This window comes from Engystomops pustulosus, chromosome 2 (assembly GCF_040894005.1).
Source record: "Engystomops pustulosus chromosome 2, aEngPut4.maternal, whole genome shotgun sequence".
Taxonomy (NCBI): domain Eukaryota; kingdom Metazoa; phylum Chordata; class Amphibia; order Anura; family Leptodactylidae; genus Engystomops; species Engystomops pustulosus.
Window position 1 is genome coordinate 77,769,839 of NC_092412.1, and position 21,471 is coordinate 77,791,309.

The window sequence follows — 21,471 nt, forward strand, 5'->3', positions numbered from 1 at the left end:
ATACGTCCCCCATACGGCAGTGTGAATGTAGCCTAAGGCATCCAGTGATGTCACAGTAAAGAGATAATGCACCCATAGATGTCATAGTACAGAAGTACTAAACAGTGAGGTTACAGTACATGGACAATACACACAGTGATTTAACAGTACTAGTATAATGCATACAGCAATGTCACAGTACAACGACAATACACACAGTGATGCCACAGTACTAGTATAATGCATACAGCTATGTCACAGTACAACAATACACACAATGATGCCACAGTACAATGACAATATATGCAGTGATGTCATAGTAAAAGGTTAATACACCCATTGATGTCACAATACAGGAGTACTAAATGTCAAGTACCTGGATAACACATACAGGGATGTCACAGTACATGGATAATATAAATCGTGATTTCACAGCACAGGGATTATACGCAGATGGATATCACAGTACAGTGATAACATAAACTGTGATGTCGCATTACAGGGAAAATAAGCACAGGGATGTCACAGTGCTTCAATAATACACGCAGTGATGTCACTTTACAGGGATAATACACGCAGTGATGTCACAGTACAGGGATACTATAAACTGTGATGTTGCAGGACAGTGAGAATGAATAGAGTGATTAACAGTAATATTGCAGTATATGGATAAAAAAGACACTGATATGACAGTACAATGATAGTACTGTAACAACACTGAACAGGTTTACAACAAATGTCACACCAAAGAGATGATACTGCAACAACCCCCCACCGGGGCCTAGCCTTTAGGGTGAGGCCTGGAGACAGCCGGGGCCCGCGGTACCGGAGTGGCTGGCGGTTGCGGCCTAAGCACGCTTGTGTCACGGTGCTTGGTACGGGGGAACCGGAGGGCTGTCCTACAGCCTGGCAGGTCTCCAGCAGGGTGGTGTTGGCAAGAAATGATGAGGGAGAGGCTGCTATAGCGGATCTCCCTGGGGCAACCCCTTAATGTCCCGAGTGTGAGTCTCTGGGTGATGGACAGGGTGCCGGGGATGAAGGCAGCCGTATTAGCAGGGACCAGACGGAGACAGAAGTTGAAGAAAACAACTTACAGTTCTTTATTTGAACCGGCAGGAACCGCAGCAACGTGCCTTTAACAGGTAGATGGAGTGCTGAGATGCTTTTGGAGGGAGCCTCAGGAGATAGTTCACCAGCCTGGATGTATAGGGCAGGCTGGGAGGCAGCTATGTCCTGGAAGGAAGCTTCAGCTTGTCCTGTAGGGCTTCAGGTATCACCTTTAAAGGTAAGATGATACCCCTTTCCTCACTATACTAACTCTAGTCTTATACTCCACTCTTCAGAGGCAGGGGCTAGGCTCTTCCTGCTCTGGTATGGGCTAGACAGAGATTACTCACTCACTCACTCACTGATCTCTAAGTCTACAAGATCTTCTCCTCTCCTCCTCTTGAGAGACTTCTCCCAGAACATTCCTGGCCAGGGGTTTTTATTACTTCCCCTTGGTCAGGTGGTGGCTGCTCCTCCAATCACATCTCAGCTTACAGAGCACAGGATGTAACACAGATCATTGGATAATAGCATCTTGCATCATACCAAATACTTAACTTCTGCCTTGCCAGGCAGGATTCACCACTGCAATATCCCCTATGTCCTATAAGGACCATGTAGTGTGATGTGGGTACATGCAGGTGGGACGTATTCACAAACACTCCCTCGCCATTGCATCGGCGAGGGTGTTGCAATACCCTAGATAACAAATTTAAAGACATGAATAGGGGCAAGTAAAATAATGCGCCTCACCCTTATCACTACCTACTTCTGAGCAGAAATGGTCATTTTGCTTGATGGGCCCCATAGCAGCTGCTGTTCTGGTAGTAACATATAAGTACATTGTCAGTGTCAGTGTCACTGAGATCCGAACACTTGTGGATCTCCTGTATTCAACACATCAGCTTCAAGTACTGACTGTTCACTTACTGCCTAATATATTCCTCCCCCTGACAGGTGCCATTGTGACAATGTAATCAATGTTATTCATTTCACCTGTCAGTGGTTTTAATGTCATGGCGGATCGATGTTTGTATGCTACACCTGTGCAAAGCAGGGAGAAAAATCGTGCTTAATATTTCCAAGATTTATCCAAATAATTCTCTATTGAAAAACAATGATCAGCGGCGAAGCATCAATGCTGGCTCCAGATGTCGGACTGACAATGATCCGAGTTGTATACTAAGCTCTACTGCTCATTCAATATATCTTTACTGCTCTGCCTACAGCCTGGGAAGAGGAAGTGTTCCTTCACATTTTCAAGGTCATTAGGCTTCCACTAACCCTAAGAGAATGAGTCCTCTATTCAAATGGTGATATAAAGCTGGTGTTATTTAAGTATGTTCATTTTGTGTACGCCATCGGCTTGTAAACCTCGGAGAGAATGGAATCCTGATCCCCTGTTAGGCAGGTGATTTTTGTTTTAGCAGCAGCTGCAAATCCATGGGGTCTAAGATCGCTGACATAAAACTGATAAGTTCAAAATCCAAAACACAAGTGATATGTAGTTTATGATGTACTGTGACAATGCCTCAGTGATGATATTACAATGCTTGCCTGGGGTGTTCTCATTCCATTTCCAGCATGATACTGCATTGATGTTCCAGCTTGTTATAACTCAAAATACACACAGATTTATCCCTTGCTGGTGGTTTATGGAAACAACCCAGCATTTTGACGGTAACAGATAAAATCTACATTTCTCTCCACACATGATAAAATAAAACCTCGGGATTTAAGAAAACCCATCTATTGCTGCTGCACTTTTCATAATGTGGTGCGCTGTAAATGTTTACTATTATGTCTCTTTTGTTTCAACTAGCAAAATTGTGGCTTTAAAGGGACTGAGTGAAGGTGCCCTTATGTGTTCTATCTATCTATCTATCTATCTATCTATCTATCATCTGCCATATTGTATATCTTGATGTATCTTGTCATATCTATATATCTTTTATATCTGTCTATCTAACAATCTATCTTTTTTTTAACTATTATCTATATATCTCTTATGTATCAATCTATTTATCTTTTAATTCATCTTTTGAGAATACTGAGGATAATAGTCTATACAGCTTGTGGTACACAACAGGGGAAGTTTATGAGGACTTGTATGCCCGAAATCTGGCACACAATCCCTGGCGTGGTGCTTGTAGATTTAGCATAAAGTTGTATCTTACTTATAGATCCACCATCTGTTGGGAGCAAGGGCAACTACATATGATGGCGCACTTAGCGCCATTTTGTGCTGTGATGCTTTTTTCTCTCTTTTTGTATCTATCTTTTATTTCTCTTTGTCGATCTATCTTCACAACTTCTATCTTTCTATCTATCAGATACTTGCTAAATAATATTTTCCTCCCTATTTAATTGCAAACTGCTTGCAGTCCTTAAACACGTACTGAACCAATCTCTTTGTGTTTGTGTGTTGCTTTTCGCTCTGCAGGTATATCGTCTTTGTTGCATGCTTGGGTTAGATTGTGCAGCAGAGTGAACATATTTGTTTCAAGTCATCGATCAGTGGAATAGCAATGTCTTGCTTCAAAGGCATTTCAGTAAAAGCAAGTTATCTGAATAAAGTGGTTATTTAAGTTTTCACATTATGGTTAAGAGAAAAAAGCTTATGCAGATGATTGTCAAGGTCATAGCAGGCGTTTCACACTGTCACAATATGCCACTGTCAGTTTCTACTGTTACTTTGTATCTATTTGCGCCATACAGGACATCAATAACTTCGTGAAATGAAGATGGATTACGATAAAATAAGAGGCTCATGCCACTACAAGATAAGGCATTTGTCATATGTGAGGGCAGTATTAAGGTAACACAAAGAATGTCATCTAGTATTGTTAGTGTGAGCGGTCATGAGCGGCTGTCTGCTCCATTACTCTGACGGAGTGACGAAGGGTCTGACGGATGTACATGGCACGCCATGAGACCCCTCGTTTTTGTAATCTGTGGGGGTCTAACTTGTGTTCATGGGATAACCCCTTTAAGTTCTAGGTAAGCAGAGAGAACATGATGTTAGAGACATGAGAGAGATGTAGTAAACAAGTATCTACAGATAATCTATTATTGTTGATTAGTAAATGTCAGAAAATTTTAGATTTTTCCACTCTTTTCTACTGACCTTTAGTTTAGGACATACTTTTAAATCTGTATCAATGTTTAAGATACTTTCTTGTGAGAAATAATGGTATTGGATGTTACTTTAATAGACCATCAACTTTCTAAATCTAACAACCACAAGTTATTGTGAACAATGACATCCATTCTCTTACTTGATTACATGCAATCTAAAATGCTTCCCTGTGTAGCTTAAGCACATTATTAGATATCCAGTTATGTTGCATTCAGAAGGGAGATTTCTGGTTAAAAATTCCCCAGCACCTGCAACTGGTTAACTGGTGGAGGTATGGAAAAAACTTTTTAAAGTTCACACATTTCTTCTATTATTATCATTGTTACAATTACTATGCATCATATATTATCTACACACATTTATAACTAGACAGAGTAAAATCTATCATTTCTCTCTTTTTTCATCCAAAGTATAAAATCAGGCGAAGAATAGTTATAGATTGTTTTAAATAAGAATGTTGATGCTGGTTATAACATTTTGTGTATTTTCTTAGCTGCACCATTTCTCTAAATGACAGGATTATTACATTTCCAGCTGAAAGCACATTTACTCTGCAATCACTTGCCACGATTTGGAAAGTCAATGGAGATCAGAATGTTTGTTTTGTATGTTTACAGATATCATTTCACAAATTAGGATTTATAGATAGATTTCATCCAGAAAAAAAACAGACTCTGAATTATTTGATGATAGCTTTTTTTTCCAGGAAGATTCATTTTAAATGTTTATAGCATCTTCGGAGTGTTCATACATAGAGAGGGAAAAGGTTTAACAAACAGTCAAAGGTGAATTGAATTTAAATGTCTGAATTACATTGTTAAAAATTGTGGGGACTTAAAGAGACATGGAAATATTGTTAGAATTAAAGGGGTTTTCCACTTTTAGAAAATAATTGTTATTGTTTATGTAATGAAAAGTTATACAATTTTCCAATATACTTTCTGTATCAATTCCTCATGGTTTTCTAGATCTCTGATTGCTGCTATGCAACAGGAATCTCTATTGCTTACTTCCTGTGGATAGCCGTCCCCTGCTCATGTGATGTCACACAGGTGCTCAGCTCTTTATAACACACAGATATGATTACTCTATGGCATGCCAGTTATCAGTGCACCTGTGTGACATCACATGATGTAGTAAACAATAAAGCATGTTAAATGACAGCAAGATCTAGAAATAGTAAGGAATTCATAGAGGAGGTATTTGGAAAATTAAATAAATTTTCATTGCACAAACAATGTAAATTATTTGCTGAAAGTGGACAATCTCTTTAATAAAGAGATAAAAACTCATGTAAGTATAATTTTATAATAAATGTTATAGATTACAATGCTATATCATATTTCCAAGCGAAGTGAACTACACCAACGGCACTATGCCAGCACTGTACAGCTGCACAGTAAGATTTGACTGCAGCACCTAACAGGTTAACTGCCATGATAGGTGCCAGCTGCAAACATGGCAGCAAGCAGCAAGATATCTACTGTAAGATACAGCTGACACCTGCTGCATACTGAGAGGACTCACTCGGTGAACCCTCTCTATACATCCTTTGATGACTGCTTGACATCATTTTACATTGACCAGTCGCAAATGGGTTAAGTAAATCAGTTTACAAATGTTTTATATTTGCTCTGATTTTTTAACATGACTTTTTTGTGCAAGGATCAAAAACTATTTAGTGTAATAAATGCACAATAAAAAGGACATCATGGCTCCGTAAATAACATTAGCATTACAAATAACTTGTAATTATATCAATTAAAAACCCAGCAACAATGTAATTTTCTTCATTCAATGAAACGGTTGAAAATTCCATTTAACATTCATTTTACTTACATAGTCTTTCCCAAAGCATGTAATTTATTATGACATTTGCACAATTTTCCAAAAAGAGGTATTTGTATCTACTGGAAGCCTAATAGACAGACCTCTCATTATGTTTTTGCATCAGTAACTACAAATGTCGGATAATGTCAGTAAACTTGTAAACATAAAAATTGCCTTTTCTTTCTGTCAGCTAATGTTACACTTTCTTTGACATCTTGGTCAGGGAGATACTAAACAATGATAACTCGCTGTGACATGTCATCAATCAATCGGATTCTTCAGCCCAACCATTTCTTCATGGAAGCATTGCAATAACATTGGATATTTTTCTTCACAATCTTAAGGTTTTTTTGGTATATGGTTTAGTGATTTCCTAGAATTTCTTTCATTTTTTCTCAAATTTCAGGTCCAATAGGCAGTGATCCACCACTGTAGGGCACTTAGATTTTCAGCAAGTTCCATTTAACCTCTAACACCAGAGATAACTCCATTGCTCATATTGTGAGTCTGATTGATAAGGATCTTTGTCTTTCACATGAGGCAACTTGGGTTAAATTGTCTGGTGGCTTCTGGTAGTTTAATGGATAACTTTACCATCTAACATCAATTAATCATGCAAGCCTAATGGTATCATGAATCACTTATGTGCAGTCTACAAGATGGTAGCTTAGTGAAGTGTGAGATGCAAGTCACACATGTATTGTATGTAATGTATGTATGTAGGTATGACCTACCTGTACTCAGCTATTTATGACTTGCAGAATCACGTATAACAAGCTATTTATCATACTAAATCCAAGATATTTGAACTACATATGGCAGGATTTTACAATATGGGCATATACATTTTTATTTTGTCTACTTTTTTTTGGGGGGGGGGGATTTGGAGGGTTTTTTTTTTGTGCTTACACCAAAAGGTTTGCCTGTGTGTATGTCTGTTGCCTTTTCAAGACAAGGGGGAATAGAGGACCTGAAATAAGCGCTTAAGCTTATTGCTCGCACTTGTGAATTCACAACACTAACGTTGCAACAGTGCTGTGTGATGCAATGTTTCGTTGACATCATCAGGGAGCAATGGTCTCACACAAAATGGTGGTGATCAGCAGGGAACATTAGTTTGGGGTCGGTTCCAGGGGCCCCAAACCAGCAACATTTTGCACGGACCAGTACATGGCAGCTCAGATCCACTCAACACTACCAATGATCTAAGATAAACTTTCTCTGTAATACAAAGCTCCCATTCACCCTTCAAGACTTCTCTTAGGCAAACTAGTTTTCTGAAATACAATACTGAGGATAATAGATTCACATTTAACATCCACAGTTCCTAAAAGCACATCTTTTAAGCAAACATTGTCACCCCTATGGATTGTGAAATTTTGAGCTCTTGCAATCTGTGCCCTCCTGTTACCAAGTATAGCATGGTGGAGTGATTAAAAGTAAAAAATAGGCTGCACACCACAATATAAAAAAGAGTAGGTACTTTATTTACCCAAGTGCTAAGTTTTGGATCCTCTTCAGAATCCTTTCTCAAGCCTTCTCACGATCTGAAACATAGCACTTGGGTGACTAAAGTTCCCACTCTTTTTTATATTGTGGTGTGCAGCCTATGTTTTACTTTTATGCATGAAGAGGTGGAGAGTCAAACCACTGAAAAGGGCGAGCACCCAAACTAAGCTTCCTAAAGTGGTGAACCGGATTAATGTATGGTGGGATAATTAGTTATATTATGCAACATTTTGCTTTATGAAGCACATGTATCATAGTTTTTTGGCTGCCACTTTTTCAAGTTTCCTGAAGTTGGCCTACTTAAGTTTTTTTCCCTTTGTGATACATGTGATGAGTTGCCTGTTTAGTCTCACTTTTGTGACTTTTGTGGTGTGCGACTTTTTAGTCCCAAATAGTAGTTTACCAAAAGTAAGTCTGGGTCTAGCATGCTCTATTTTGCAACTTATTAGGCACAAGAATGGGATAATTCCAAGCTTAAAAGTCTCACAAGTTGCACAAACATCTGGGCTACAAAGATAAATGCGGTACACTCCACTAAATCCTTGAGGCAGCTAACTTTGGTACTCTTGGGCTTGATTCTGCACCTAATAAGTTGAAAACTGCCAAAGTCGCACCAAAAGCTGCACAAAAAAATATTAAAAAAGATTTATTATTATTCTATGCTTCAACTTTTTGCTTGAATAGGTGGGATGTGACCTGTCCAGAGACAAATTGTCTTAACCCATTCATTATCTAAGACCTTTTGTATATGTAAAAGGTAATTCATCTGCACCTGAAAGAACAGAAGCTCTGGAACATTCTCTTCTAATCCTTATTTGAAGGCACCCCAGAGCTTTAAAGCTCCAAATTTCAGCGTGATAATTTTTTCATCTGGAACAAAAACATCTATAAACAGACATTTTAACCATCAGGTTCATTTGCGGAGGATTGTTATTATACTTGTTATTCCTCTGTATACAATTCTAACGTAATATTTTGTTTTTCTTCTAAGCTTTTCACTTTCATTGTTTCAAGTTCAGTAACATTGTTACCTACTATGAAAAATCTATTACTATCATGTTGTATAATATAACTATGTAATTCACAGTCAAATGACATGCTTTTCCATGTTTCTTCATTTTAGTACAGAGGAATGCCAGGGAACAGATTACACAAAAGCCAAGTTTGGGATTCATGAATTAATGTGAGTGCTGACATTTCTATGCAGTAGTTAGTGCTAATTTACATGTAAATAATTCAGAAGGCAGTTAGAACAAACAAAACATGAATGTAATATATTGTATCAGTTGTTTCAACTACTGAGGCTTAACACACACAGCTTTATCTGGGAAACTTAAAAGAAGCCAAATAAGTGAGGCAAAGCATAACAACAATGAAGAATAAATGCATACAGATCAACTGTTATGAGGACAGTGTTCGGAGGGAGCCCAGCGCTGATCTGCCTATACTACCCCGCTGCATTATTTGCTACATTTACCCTGGCTGAGACTTCTATTAAGAGGCGTAACTTGTAGAGGCTGGGCCCCACAGCAGACTTCTGTATTGGGCCCCCTTCCCCTTAAAAATAAATTGATATTTGTACAAGCACACAAGTTTATGCAATCACACACATGTATACACTTTTATACATATACATAAATGTATGCAGTCATACCAGCACCTTTATCTACTCATATATGCATAATATGAACACTCATATGGTATATACAGATCATATATACACATGCAGTATATACACATCAAAAACATGCATACAGTATATACACATCATATACATACATAGGGGGTTATTTATCATGGGTTTTCCTGGGCTTTTTTGGCATAAAAAAAGTCTCAAAGTATTCACATGGATGGTTTTTGGGACTTTTCACTGCTGAAAGGCCTCACAGGACTACATGCACCTCTTCATTCATCTGGCCTAAACATAGAACTACTGCTATTGCAACAACGTGCAAAGCAAAAAGTCATAAAAAAATCTCACGTGGGCAAATTTATTATAGTTTTTTGGCTGCCTGAAGTTTCCTGAAGTTGGCCTACTTATTCATTGCAATGTATCTTACGTTTTTTCCCTTTATCATGCAAGCATAAATTGAGGGCCACCACAGCAATACAAAACTGGTCATTCGAGCCAAAGATGCACCCAATAACAACCAATATATAACAAGAACAAGCGATGCAAAAATATGGCAGAAAAGTCACGAGGACGTGACGTAACGCGTGGGGTTCCTTTCCCACAGCCGGCTCACCCTCTTCCCCCGTCTGCTTTGCCTCGCACCTACTCGTGTTCTTTTACTCTTGTTATATATACGTTTTTTTTCCCTTTATGATACATGTGATGAGTTGCCTGTTTAGTCTCACTTTTGTGACTTTTTGTGGTGTGCAACTTTTTAGTCCCAAATAGTAGTTTATGAAAAGTAAGTCTGGGTCTAGCATGCTCTGTTTTGGGACTTTTTAGGCGCAAGAATGGGATAATTCCAAGCTCAAAAGCCTCACAAGTTGCAAAAACATCTGGGCTACAAAGATAAATATGGTACACTGCATTAGATCCTTGAGGCAGCTAACTTTGGTACGCTGCTTGATTCTGCACCTAAAACACTGAAAACCGCTCAAAGTCGCACAAAAATTTGCACAAAAAAAGAAAAAGGAAGCAATAGGAGTGATACATGTCCTCCTATGTGTACATGCAGGGCTGGATTAAAGGAGGCTCAAGCCCCGGGGCCCCCACCACTTTCACTTTTTAAGGGGCCCCCACCAGTTTCTGACAGTCAGTCAGTTTCTGAATTGCTGACTTTCTCTGAGTGCGATGTGCAGTGGCATGTGGCCACCCGCCTCGCACATAGGGATCTAGGATGTCACTGACACAGCTCCCATTGCTGGGGGAGATCGCTGATGCACTGGCGGCAGCAGTTTGTGATGGGACACCGGCGGTGAGTGATGACGTCACACTATAGGTGTCCAATCACTACGTGCTGCTGCCAAAACAGTGCATCAGCGATCTCCCCCAGTGATGGCAGCTGTCTCTTCAGTGGCCGGCGGCTGTCTGAAGAGCAAGGAAGAGCCTGCAGCATCGCGGGATCACTGGAAGGGAAGGTGAGGTAAGTATGAAGTTTATTATTTTGTGGCCATTTTCTAAAGGGGACAGGTGGTTAAATTCTACAGGGGGCTGCTGGCTGTATTCTACAGGGGGCTGCATGCTATATACTACAGGTGGCTGCTGGCTGTATTCTACAGGGGGCTGGCAGGCTATATACTACAGGGGGCTGGCGGGCTATATACTACAGGGGGCTGGCAGGCTATATACTACAGCGGGCTGGCAGGCTATATACTACAGCAGGCTGGCAGGCTATATACTTCCAAAAACATTGTTGGAAGGGCCCCCACTAGTTTGCGCCCAGGGGCCCCCACCACCCTTAATCCGGCCCTGTGTACATGTGTGCTTTCATTTGAAATGTGCTGCTGAATATGCTTTATGAACATAAAGTATTATAATTATTGCTCTATGCTTCAGCTTTCTACTTGAATAGGTGGGATGTAACCTGTCCAGAGACAAATGGTCTTAACCCCTTTCATTATCTAAGATCTTTTGTCAAACATTTAAGCCCCAAATACTGTAGTAGCTCCCAGAAGTAAGTCTGGGTCTAGCATGCTCTGTTTTGAGACTCATTAGGTACAAGAATGGGACTATTTCAGAGCCTAAAGTCTCACAAATTGAACAAACATCTGGGCTACAAAGATTCAGAAAATCCTTGAGGCAGTCTTTGGTAGTCTCATAAATAAAGCAATAGGAGTGATACATGTCTCCCTAATAGTCACTCCAGTCCCCTGCTGGTCTATGTGCTCAGACTTTTTATGCATTTTGAGACTTTTTTGACAGACACAAAATAGACCATAAGAACATTTATTAACGGGCCCAAACCACTTTAATTAATCTGATGGGCAGAAGAGCTTCAACATTATACATATAACTGTCCCTAGTTGCTGGTGTAATGATAAATGACCCCCAAAGTGTATATACACAATATATATTCACACATACAGTTTATACACATTATATATACAAACAGTATTATATATACAGGCGGTCACCCTACTTAAAGGAAACCTACCATTTCAAATGGTAGGTGTAAGCTGTAAACACCAAGCACCAGCTCAGGGTGAGCTGGTGCCGGTGCTTAGTTTCGTTAGTGTTAAAACCGCGGTATCGCGGTTTTAACACTTTTTAAACTTTATAGCAGAAGCTGCTTCGCACGCAGCGCCGAAGCAGTTTCTGCTATAAAGTTTAAAAAGTGTTAAAACCGTGATACAGCGGTTTTAACACTAACGAAACTAAGCACCGGCACCAGCTCACCCTGAGCTGGTGCTCGGTGTTTATAGCTTACACCTACCATTTGAAATGGTAGGTTTCCTTTAAGAACACTCGACTTACATACGACTCATAGTTACAAACGGACCTCTGGATATTGGTAATTTATTGTACTTTAGCCTTAGGCTACAATAATCAGCTGTAACAGTTATCACTGGTGTCTACAATGAAGCTTTAGTGTTAATATTGATTCTTATGACAACCCAACATTTTTAAAATCCTATTGTCACAGAGACCAAAAAAGTTCTGTCTGGGATTACAATGATAAAATATACAGTTCCGACTTACATACAAACTCAACTTAAGAACAAACCTACAGACCCTATCTTGTATGTAACCCGGGGACTGCCTGTACACATACAGTATATCCACATTATACAGTATGTACAAACACAGTATAAACACACCATAAAAACACATAATGCATACAAAGATAGCATATACACTCTTATATACAGTAAATACACAATGTACACATATATACAGCATATGCACACATACACACCATAAACACACAAATAACATATACACACACATACATTTACACACATACAAATATACACACCATCAGGCACTCATCAGATCATAGGGGTTTTAAAGGCCATAGATCTGACTTCATGCAGATCAGTAGCTGCGGACCACACGGGGGAAGTAAAGGGCAGGAGCTGCTAGACCCCTAGCACTGACATTCTGCTGATCTCTTGCCCAACATTTCTTATCTGAGCTTCCAGCTCACCTCTGTACTGTGGAAGATTTGCAGTATAACATGCTTATAATGGTGAACATCCTCCATTCTTTATTGTCACGTGTTGGGTGGCTGAAAAGGCACAAACGTGTTTTTCAATTTTACCACATTTGGATTTTATTTATAGCGTCCCAGTACATGGCATGTAATATAAAATACCACCGCTAAGAAGTACAATTTGTTACACAAATTATAGCCCTCATACAGGACTGTATATGGAATAATTTAAAAAAATTATGGATTTAGTGCTTTGCCATAGGTGTAACTGCATAGCAACAATATTCCCACCAATCTTTGGGGTCCCACGCAATTAAGTGGGTCACTTCATTGGTAAATCTTCTCTTGTTTTTCTGTGAGGGCCAACCCAACCCTATCTTCTCACCATAGGTAGGAAGCCACATCTACCAGGCACTAACTGTCATAAATACACTAAAATGTAGTACCACTTTATCAGCTTCATGTTTTGTACAAGAAAACTAAATTTATATGTAGTGGATAGTAATAATCAATATGTCATATTATATTGCCCTACTTTTTATATTAACAGCCCTGTTTATCATAGTGCACAATGTTCTAAAATAAGTAGTGGTGGTCTTCTATAGGTAAATATAAGCACTAAGAAGAACATTGCTAAAAAAAAGTAAAAGGAGTTATTTGTATTTTCCTTATAAAGCTACCTAAGTGCTTTCTTATAGCAGGACATCACGATACCTGCCTAACTAAATTATAGCATTTAGCATGTGCCTGCTCAGTTCTACACAGGCATGCTTCTTTTTTAAGAGAATACAGTATGGCTCCCAGTCAAGGTTAAAAAGTAAAGCATGCAAACTTCAACTATTTCTACAAATAAATAACAGCCAAGCTGTGTCAGGAGAGTTGATTTTCCCTACCATGTGCCTTACACTTCCTAAAGAATGTTAGAAACTGATTTAGAAATATTGTTGTTATTTGATATTGTGTTTTTTTATTTTTTTATTTTGTGCTGAACTCCATACAGTATGGTATAGTTTTATTATTCAGTGGATGACTAGATTTATGCTTTAAAACAGTAAAGCACAGTTTTGTTTTATCATCTTCTTAGAGATTAAATGTTTATATCATCTGTTACTCCTCCCCAGTTCATTCAATAAAATCTTTTCTCCCAGAGGCCTCTTGTTACCCTAGCCATGTCTCATCATGGAGAGGAGCACTCCGCTATCGATGTGATTCATTGAGGGGAAGTGCGCATGTGCAGGGAAGATCACGGACATCAAGCCTAGCGATAATCCCCATATTGACTCGCTGTATGGAACATTTCTTATGACAACTTTGCCTTCAGGTCACCACTATGACTGATTGTGAGTAACCTTCATCCACAAATCACAAAAGAGATATTGGTTCTACGATAATTTTGGATTTTAATATGTACCGCACCATCCTCTCATGAACAATATCATTATAAATAATAATAACATCTTAAGTGTTCCTACAATTTTTGTAATACATTTGACTCCCGGCATTTTCCACTATCCCCAGGATACAATACTGCCATAGGTATTTAGCCACTAGGGCCCTTTTGTGACTATATACTTACAGCCTGGCCTGCAATATAGCTAATATTGATCTATATGATCTATGCTAAGTGTAATTGACACATTTGAAAGCTTGTTTTACTGCATGTTTTGTCCAATTTTATTTGTATATTATATACTGTTTGTGTATTTCATTATGTATTTTATCTAGTCAATTTTATATGACTCTTTATATGATATAAATAAAATATCCAAATTTTCAATATAGTAGTGATGGGTGCTCAGCAATCTTTGTAATTTAAGTTTATTGCCAGATTTGGTCTGTGAATATTTTTATCAGTAGGTAGGCAGGCAGCTGCTATGCTTACTAGTATATAATTATTCTGCAATAAGAAGGATGAATTAGGGTACAGGTCTCAGAAGATGGGGGTAGACAGTGAATGTGAGTATGGAGAAGTATGGCATCACCTATGCCCAATGCAGTTGTTTGCCTCTTATTTACTCTTTACCATAGAGTAACCCTTTGAGCCAAAACTAATAATTAAGTGTTGTTTAAAATCCAGCTTAGGAAGAAGGGTCCCCTTAATCTAGCAATGTCAATAGAATGTTCCTTGAAAAGGGGTTTCATTAATGTTCAAATGTTTTTTTCTGTTTTTTTTTTGTATCTGCAAGAAAATGTTTATTCATTGTAAACCCCACAGAAAAAAAAAAAAGCTGAACTGCAGCCAAGACCAAGTAATTAACAAAAATTGCCATAAAGGCAGCAAATGGTAGAGGAACTTTCAACACAAAAGTCATTGAATGAGTTTCCATGTTGCACAAAGCTGGAGAAACCTATGAGACATATCTGCGTAACACTCCAATGTTGACAGCAATACAAGATGGTTTAAAATGCAAAAACATTGCAATATACACATCCTGCTAAAACTAAAGAAAAAGAGAGACTGAAATAATACTTCTATTGTGTGGATTTGCTTGTTCTACTTTATTTTGAAAAGTGACCCCATGCCCATATACAAGGCTGAGAGAATTGGACTTGTCCGAAAAAAAAAAAAAAAAGCCACAATCTTAAATTGTAATTTGAGTTTTTGTTTTTTTTACCATATTCCAAATTACTGTCTTTCATATGTCATATAAAAGGACTTCTTGCAAATACTTGATTCTTGGCACTTCAAATGTTGATATGAAATCTTCCTTCCTTCTAAACTATGCATATTTCTGGCTTCAATATTTGCACGACATACAGAGAACAGCAAACTCCACAGACACAATTTTATAAATGTACCTTTTGTTTTATGTGTCCATTGAAGAGTTTGAATGGGGAGGAACATTTTTTGAAATTACAAAAGAAAATGTAGCAGAAACTTGTCTAAATCTGCCATGGACCAAATACATAACTACTGTGGACTTGGTGTGAAGGAGAAAGAGATGGTGATGTTCTTGTCAGTAGATCTGTGGAGTATTTATCGGTGTTTCTAGTGGAATGGGTCTCGTTCAGTGCCTTGAATAGACTGTTATGGTGCAAATGACTAGGGTCTGGGATTTACTTTTCTTCCTTATTCTGAATTCTAGCAGGTTCTACACCCCAATGCTGTACATGAGGTGCTGACCAATGCAAATCTCCTGGCTAAGTTTAGCAATAAAACTCGTTCTGTGTTTAAGGCATTTTTCATCCATCTAACTTCAATGTAAAGTAACATTCATCCTGTAAAGGAAGTGCCCAAATAATTATTGCAAAAATTTGGAAAATATTCAATCCTAGTTTGTCTCAATCTAAGTTTGATGTTCAAATGTTAAAATCCTATGTTTATAAATAACTCTCAATAACTGATCATCGATGGTCTGGCTCCTAATACTCCTTCTAACGAGCTACATGAACAGTTATGGCTTGAAAATAATGTTGGTTCATGAGCATAGCTATGTGTAGCATTGCAGCTAAATCCTATTTACCTGTATCTGGGTGAACAATGAATAGAGTATGGCGGTAACTAGAATGTTGCCACTCTTATCAGAAGTTTCAAATGTAAGATTTATATCAATCAGATATAAATAATGATCGGATATCAATAAAGTATTATAAAATGTATTTTCCTAATGCACCTAAGTCAGGACACTCTGACACTCTAAGAAAAGGAGGAATCCTATTTAACTTTATCACTAGTTTCCTAATTATGAGTAAAAAGCTAAATGGATAAATTGCATATTTTCCAAATGTTTTCAGGTCTTTCCAATCTTCCTTTTACGTGTTCAGCTCAAGAAAAACAAGTTAACATTTGCAAGTAGCGAACTGTATAAAGCAACTAGTGACATTTCCATAGAGCCATTTTAAGAAGTAACTCTCAGCAGCGTAGCTAGGAGATTATTTATCTGACAATGATGTCTGATTTCTATGGGAATGAGACCTATAAAGTAAATTTATGAATTCATATTGTGGGTGTTCTAAATCAGGAAAGGTAATTGTGCCAGTGTGAGACAATTTTAGGAGTACTGAGCATATTTCCTTGCAGGGAATGTGGCATTACCCTGCATATTTAACAAACATAAAGGACTGAAATGTTTGGTGTTTTTATCACATTCAGGTAAAGTTGAACACTTGTTTTAGAAAATAACAGAAAAGTTGGAAGTGAATGAGGTTTAAGGGCAAAGCAGGCAATGAATTATTATTTTCACAGCTCCTAACATATTATTTGATAACCTCTGATTTGTTTCTCATGACTTTGTGAAAACATTACATTTTCAGAATATATTCATTTTTATTGTCTAGTTAGTCTTTATTTCTTTTATTATTTTCAGCAAACACCTGGGTCTATGTAGTAGCACATTCCAATTAAAGCCTCCAATTTCTTTTGGGAGAGATTTTTTCACTAATGTTGTATAAATAACACAATAGTACTAGACTATATAATGTTCATTTGGGGTGTAACTTTGGGGTATAACAAAAACAGTAGGAGGACTCCACCATATAACGACCACTAACAACAGAGAATACATTCAACAAATTGATGGTTATGAAGATCATTGTTTTTCCCCCACTTAAAATGCATAGTAATCTTTTAGAAGGCATGTCTGGTAGCAGCTGATCTCACATAACTTTGATTGTTATGATAATTATGATTATTTATGGTTTATTGGTGATATCCGAGTAAATTAGAGACAAACCAGTGGATGTATTTAAAGCCACACCTGAAATACACTACTTCATTGTGGAACATCAAGGAGAAATCTAAATAAATAATCCAATATATCATGAGGAAAATTGTGGACTTGCACAAGTTTAGTTTATGCTTGGGTGCAATTTACAGAAACATGAAAGTAGAAACTATTTTACAAAATTACAAGCTAGATTGCAAAGTCCACCCATCATGCAGTTCAGAAAAAAAGATGCTCCCGTGTCTCAAAGATGAATGTGCTTTGGTCCGAAATGTGCATATGAACCCAAAAACAAAAGATCTTGTAAAAATTCTAAAGCTGGTAAGAATGTGTAATTATCCACAGTATAACAAGAACTGTATTGACATGGCCTAAAAGAAGCCAGGAAGAAGTCATTACTCCAAAATAAACTTAAAAAATCTAAACTAATATTTGCAAATGCACATAGGAACAAAGACTTTCATTTTTTGATGAAACTAAAATTGAACTGTCTGGCCACAAAAGCCATCATTACATCTGATGGAAAATGGGAGATGCCTAGCAACCTGGAAACACCATCCCAACTGTGAAATATGGACCCAAAGTCCTGATTTCAATCCTATTAACAATTTATGAGCAAAGCTTAAAAGGCAAGTGCAAACAAGTTGGCCTACAAGCATGGCTCAGTTACCAGTCCTGTCTGGAGTATTAGACCCGAATATACCAACTATTGTGAAAAGATTGTATGAGGTTATCTAAAAAGTTTGAACAAAGTCATACATTTTGAGGGCAATGGTATCAAATTCTAATGAAATGTATATAAACTTTAGATTTTGCAGAAAAGAATAAAAATGTTTTAATCCTAGATTTATTCTGATTTCATGTCAGATAGTGAGAAAAACATGCATATGTGTTTCTTTATTTAGTATCTAAACATCTGATTTCAACTGTATGTCATTTTACAGTACTGACACTACATTTCAGATATAAATGAAGAGGAGGAGACATTTTACTCAAAGATTTGGGATTTTTGTGACAACTGCTCCCTAAGACAAAATAGATAAATAGAAGACTTAAGAAAGACGTTTGTGAGCTTCAAGACTTCATGGATAGCATAGAGCTGCATCTACTCTTAAAAAGTATTCACAACAAATTTAACAACTGTAAAATATTCCACAAATTAAATATAGTAATTCACAAAAGATTGATTAATGCACCTGTGACCATTTTCCTGTTTTATGAGGGTGTGCCAGAATTTTATGCACCTTGTACACCACTTTGTAGAAATGTGCACACAAAGGGGCATGTCCTTTGTTAGTCACACTGTCCAAAAAAGTATTTTTCATTTGTGCCTAAATTTTGTTGCAATCCCAGTGCATAAAGTAAGCCAAACTTAAACAGCTTAACAGATAAGTCACAGCCAGTGCATACTCCAGGAAGTGCAAGGTGTGAAATTTACACCAATATCTTTTTTCAGCTAAAGTTCTTCCTTGTATTTTACCTTCTTTTCACTTCTGCTGCTGTACAGTTTATTTCCTAGGTTAATACCATTGTTAAAATTTATATCATTGGATGCACCTGCATTGTCTGTCTCAGTTGTGTACAGACTGCTTTCTTTTATCAGGCTTTTAAGTCCAGCACTATATGCCATAATAACTGATACCAGGAGTGCCAAAAAGGATCCCTTTAAATTCTGTTATTTTTCCTCAAGACCAAATGGAAACACAAACATTAGGGTAGATTTAGGAAGGCCATTGTGCCAGTTTTCTGGTGTAAAAACCTTGAAATAATCACATTTTGTACAAGGCTAAAATTGCAATTATTTCACTGTTATACCACCTCCATGCCAAGTGGATGCAAATGGCGTTTACAAGGAAGCAGAAAACTGTATAAAGAGAGCAGAAAGAACTAGGGAAACTGTTCCTTACTCTAGACTAACCTTACTTTACTCTAAGTCAGTCCTTGCCTGCAAGTGATGAACAAGCTCCGGACCCAACAACTTATCTCTCTCTGAGCATGAAGACCTTTGCAGATAGTTAAAGGGGTTATGCCACCATATCAAATTTATGTAACTTACTTCAATACATTTAAAACAGAAATTTCAGCTTTGACATTTATTAAAAAATATGCCTCTTTTGTCAAAAAATGCTTTTCAAAATCTGAATAGCTCCCCCTACCGGTGTTGTTCCCGTCCTCTCTAACACCTACCCTGGCCGATCATGCGCAGAAAGAATAAAATGCTAAAGACTCTTCTGGGCATGCGCATATCTAAACAGACTCCTCCGCTGGCCCCATCACTCCTTTGCATCGTGGAGGAGCCAGAGCTGGATCATCATATAGGCGGCTATCAATCCCAGGCAACCAGAATGTCTTATATAGCGTCCACAGCTTCCTCTGCTGGTCGGACATTAAAAAGCATCATGAGGCTGCTGTGTGTTGCATTCCTGCTGAGCGGCAGCCTGTGAAGTAGAGGGACAGAGCTGCTGCTGCTGGAGCTGAGGTATAGTCCGAGCCAGACAAGGAATAGGTGCTGGGGAGTTGGAGGTGAATAAATGGCACTTCAGGCCAGGGCTGGGGGATGGGGCAGTCATGCAGAGGATGTATCAGGAGGTGTGTAGAGGGGAGACAGTGCCGGGATCCAGCATCCTGCTCTAGAAACACATTAGCAGCATGACAACACTATCACTCCTATCACACTATCACAGAACTACTACTTTTATTATATGTGTATGGCAACAGAACAGCACTACTACTACTCCTATCCTGTATAAATGGGCACAGCACTACTACTACTCCTATCCTGTATAACTGGGCACAGCACAGTACTACTGCTCCTCCTAACCTGTATATATGGGTACAGTACTACTACTCCTATTCTGTATATATGAGCACAGCACAGTACTACTACTCCTATCCTGTATATATGGGCACATGACAGTACTACTACTCCTATCCTGTATATATGGGCATAGCACAGTACTACTACTCCTATCCTGTATATATGGGAATAGCATAGTACTACTACTCCTATCCTGTATATATGGGCACATCACAGGAATCAGTCATGGATGAGCACACGGTCGCGTGCATTACATTTTACTCTGAGACCGTTTTTAGAAAAGAGGCCTATATGAAAGTTTAATTAGGTAAATATATATATATATATATATATATAGTGACAATGAATTAGTAATAGAGAATCGGGGAAACATGACACGGTACACACAGCATTTATAGCAGCATCCTGCTTAGCTGGGACTATTTGAACGCAGCAGGTGTAAGGAGACACTGAAGTCAGTGATGTAGAACTCTGGGAAGGCCAATAAGAGATAGGCAGCTGCATAGCATTATGGGGTTTGTGATAAAACTGCCTTTTAGGCCCCTCCCACATTTACTTCTGTGTGGTACAGAATAGAGGCTGAACAAGCCTTGAGAAAACAAATAAAATGTATTTCTCACTCCAGTTAATCATAATGAATAGGCTTTTATGAAATATTTTAACCTCTTTGATATCTTTTTGAAGGAAGTTGAGTCGTGGCATAACCCCTTTAGGAAAAGGACTAAAGGATACTAGGGTCTGGTATACTGAATTTGGCCCCCTAATGAAACAATTACTGCAAGTAAAACCTTGGAAAACAAGCAATCCTTGAATGCAGGAAGAAGAGCAATAGAGCAGACAGGAATAGTGGGTAACAATCAGAGAAGGTCAAAATACACTCGCTAGAAAATAAACTCAGACAAAGAGGTGAGTGTATACAAGAGAAAAAGATAAACTTCACAGTATTTCTCTCACCACAGTCAAAGAAACAAGCTACTTAGTAAGTATAGATGTTCCTACAGAACAGAGCCAGGGATAAGTTGCAGATACAACAATACCTAGCACATACTGAATGACAAAACCAACCTTAAATGGACCCAAACTACTTCTTATAGGATAATACAAATGAACACAGCTGAGACTAAAAAACACCAACAGGTAATACAGAAATACCAACAACAAAAAGATAGGTAAAACAAACAGGCTACATAGCACAGTGGTAGAGAGCCGACTAGAAAGACCAGGAGACCCCAGCTAAAATCCTGACAAGAAGTTGCAAAGACTAGGACAGTCAGCCAGGTGAGAGTGCAAACTAAGAAAAACACTTAAGGGTGGATTTATCACTATGTTGACTAGTTTCTTGTACTACTACTTTACTACAAAAAAAAGTCACAAAAAGTA

General features: G+C 38.1%; 1 protein-coding gene and 1 long non-coding RNA gene across 5 annotated transcripts in view; one reads left to right on the forward strand and one right to left on the reverse strand.

The window, feature by feature from the left end:
* The window catches only part of LOC140116539 (uncharacterized), a 44,936-nt gene extending 30,665 nt beyond the window's left edge, over positions 1-14,271 (forward strand). Inside the window, exons 2-3 of the long non-coding RNA XR_011852799.1 lie at positions 8,628-8,687; positions 13,758-14,271. This is a non-coding gene — a long non-coding RNA (uncharacterized lncRNA). The remainder of the gene's footprint in view (positions 1-8,627; positions 8,688-13,757) is intronic.
* The window catches only part of PCDH9 (protocadherin 9), a 1,504,706-nt gene that overhangs the window by 120,701 nt on the left and 1,362,534 nt on the right, over positions 1-21,471 (reverse strand). The gene's annotated exons all lie outside the window — the stretch shown is intronic.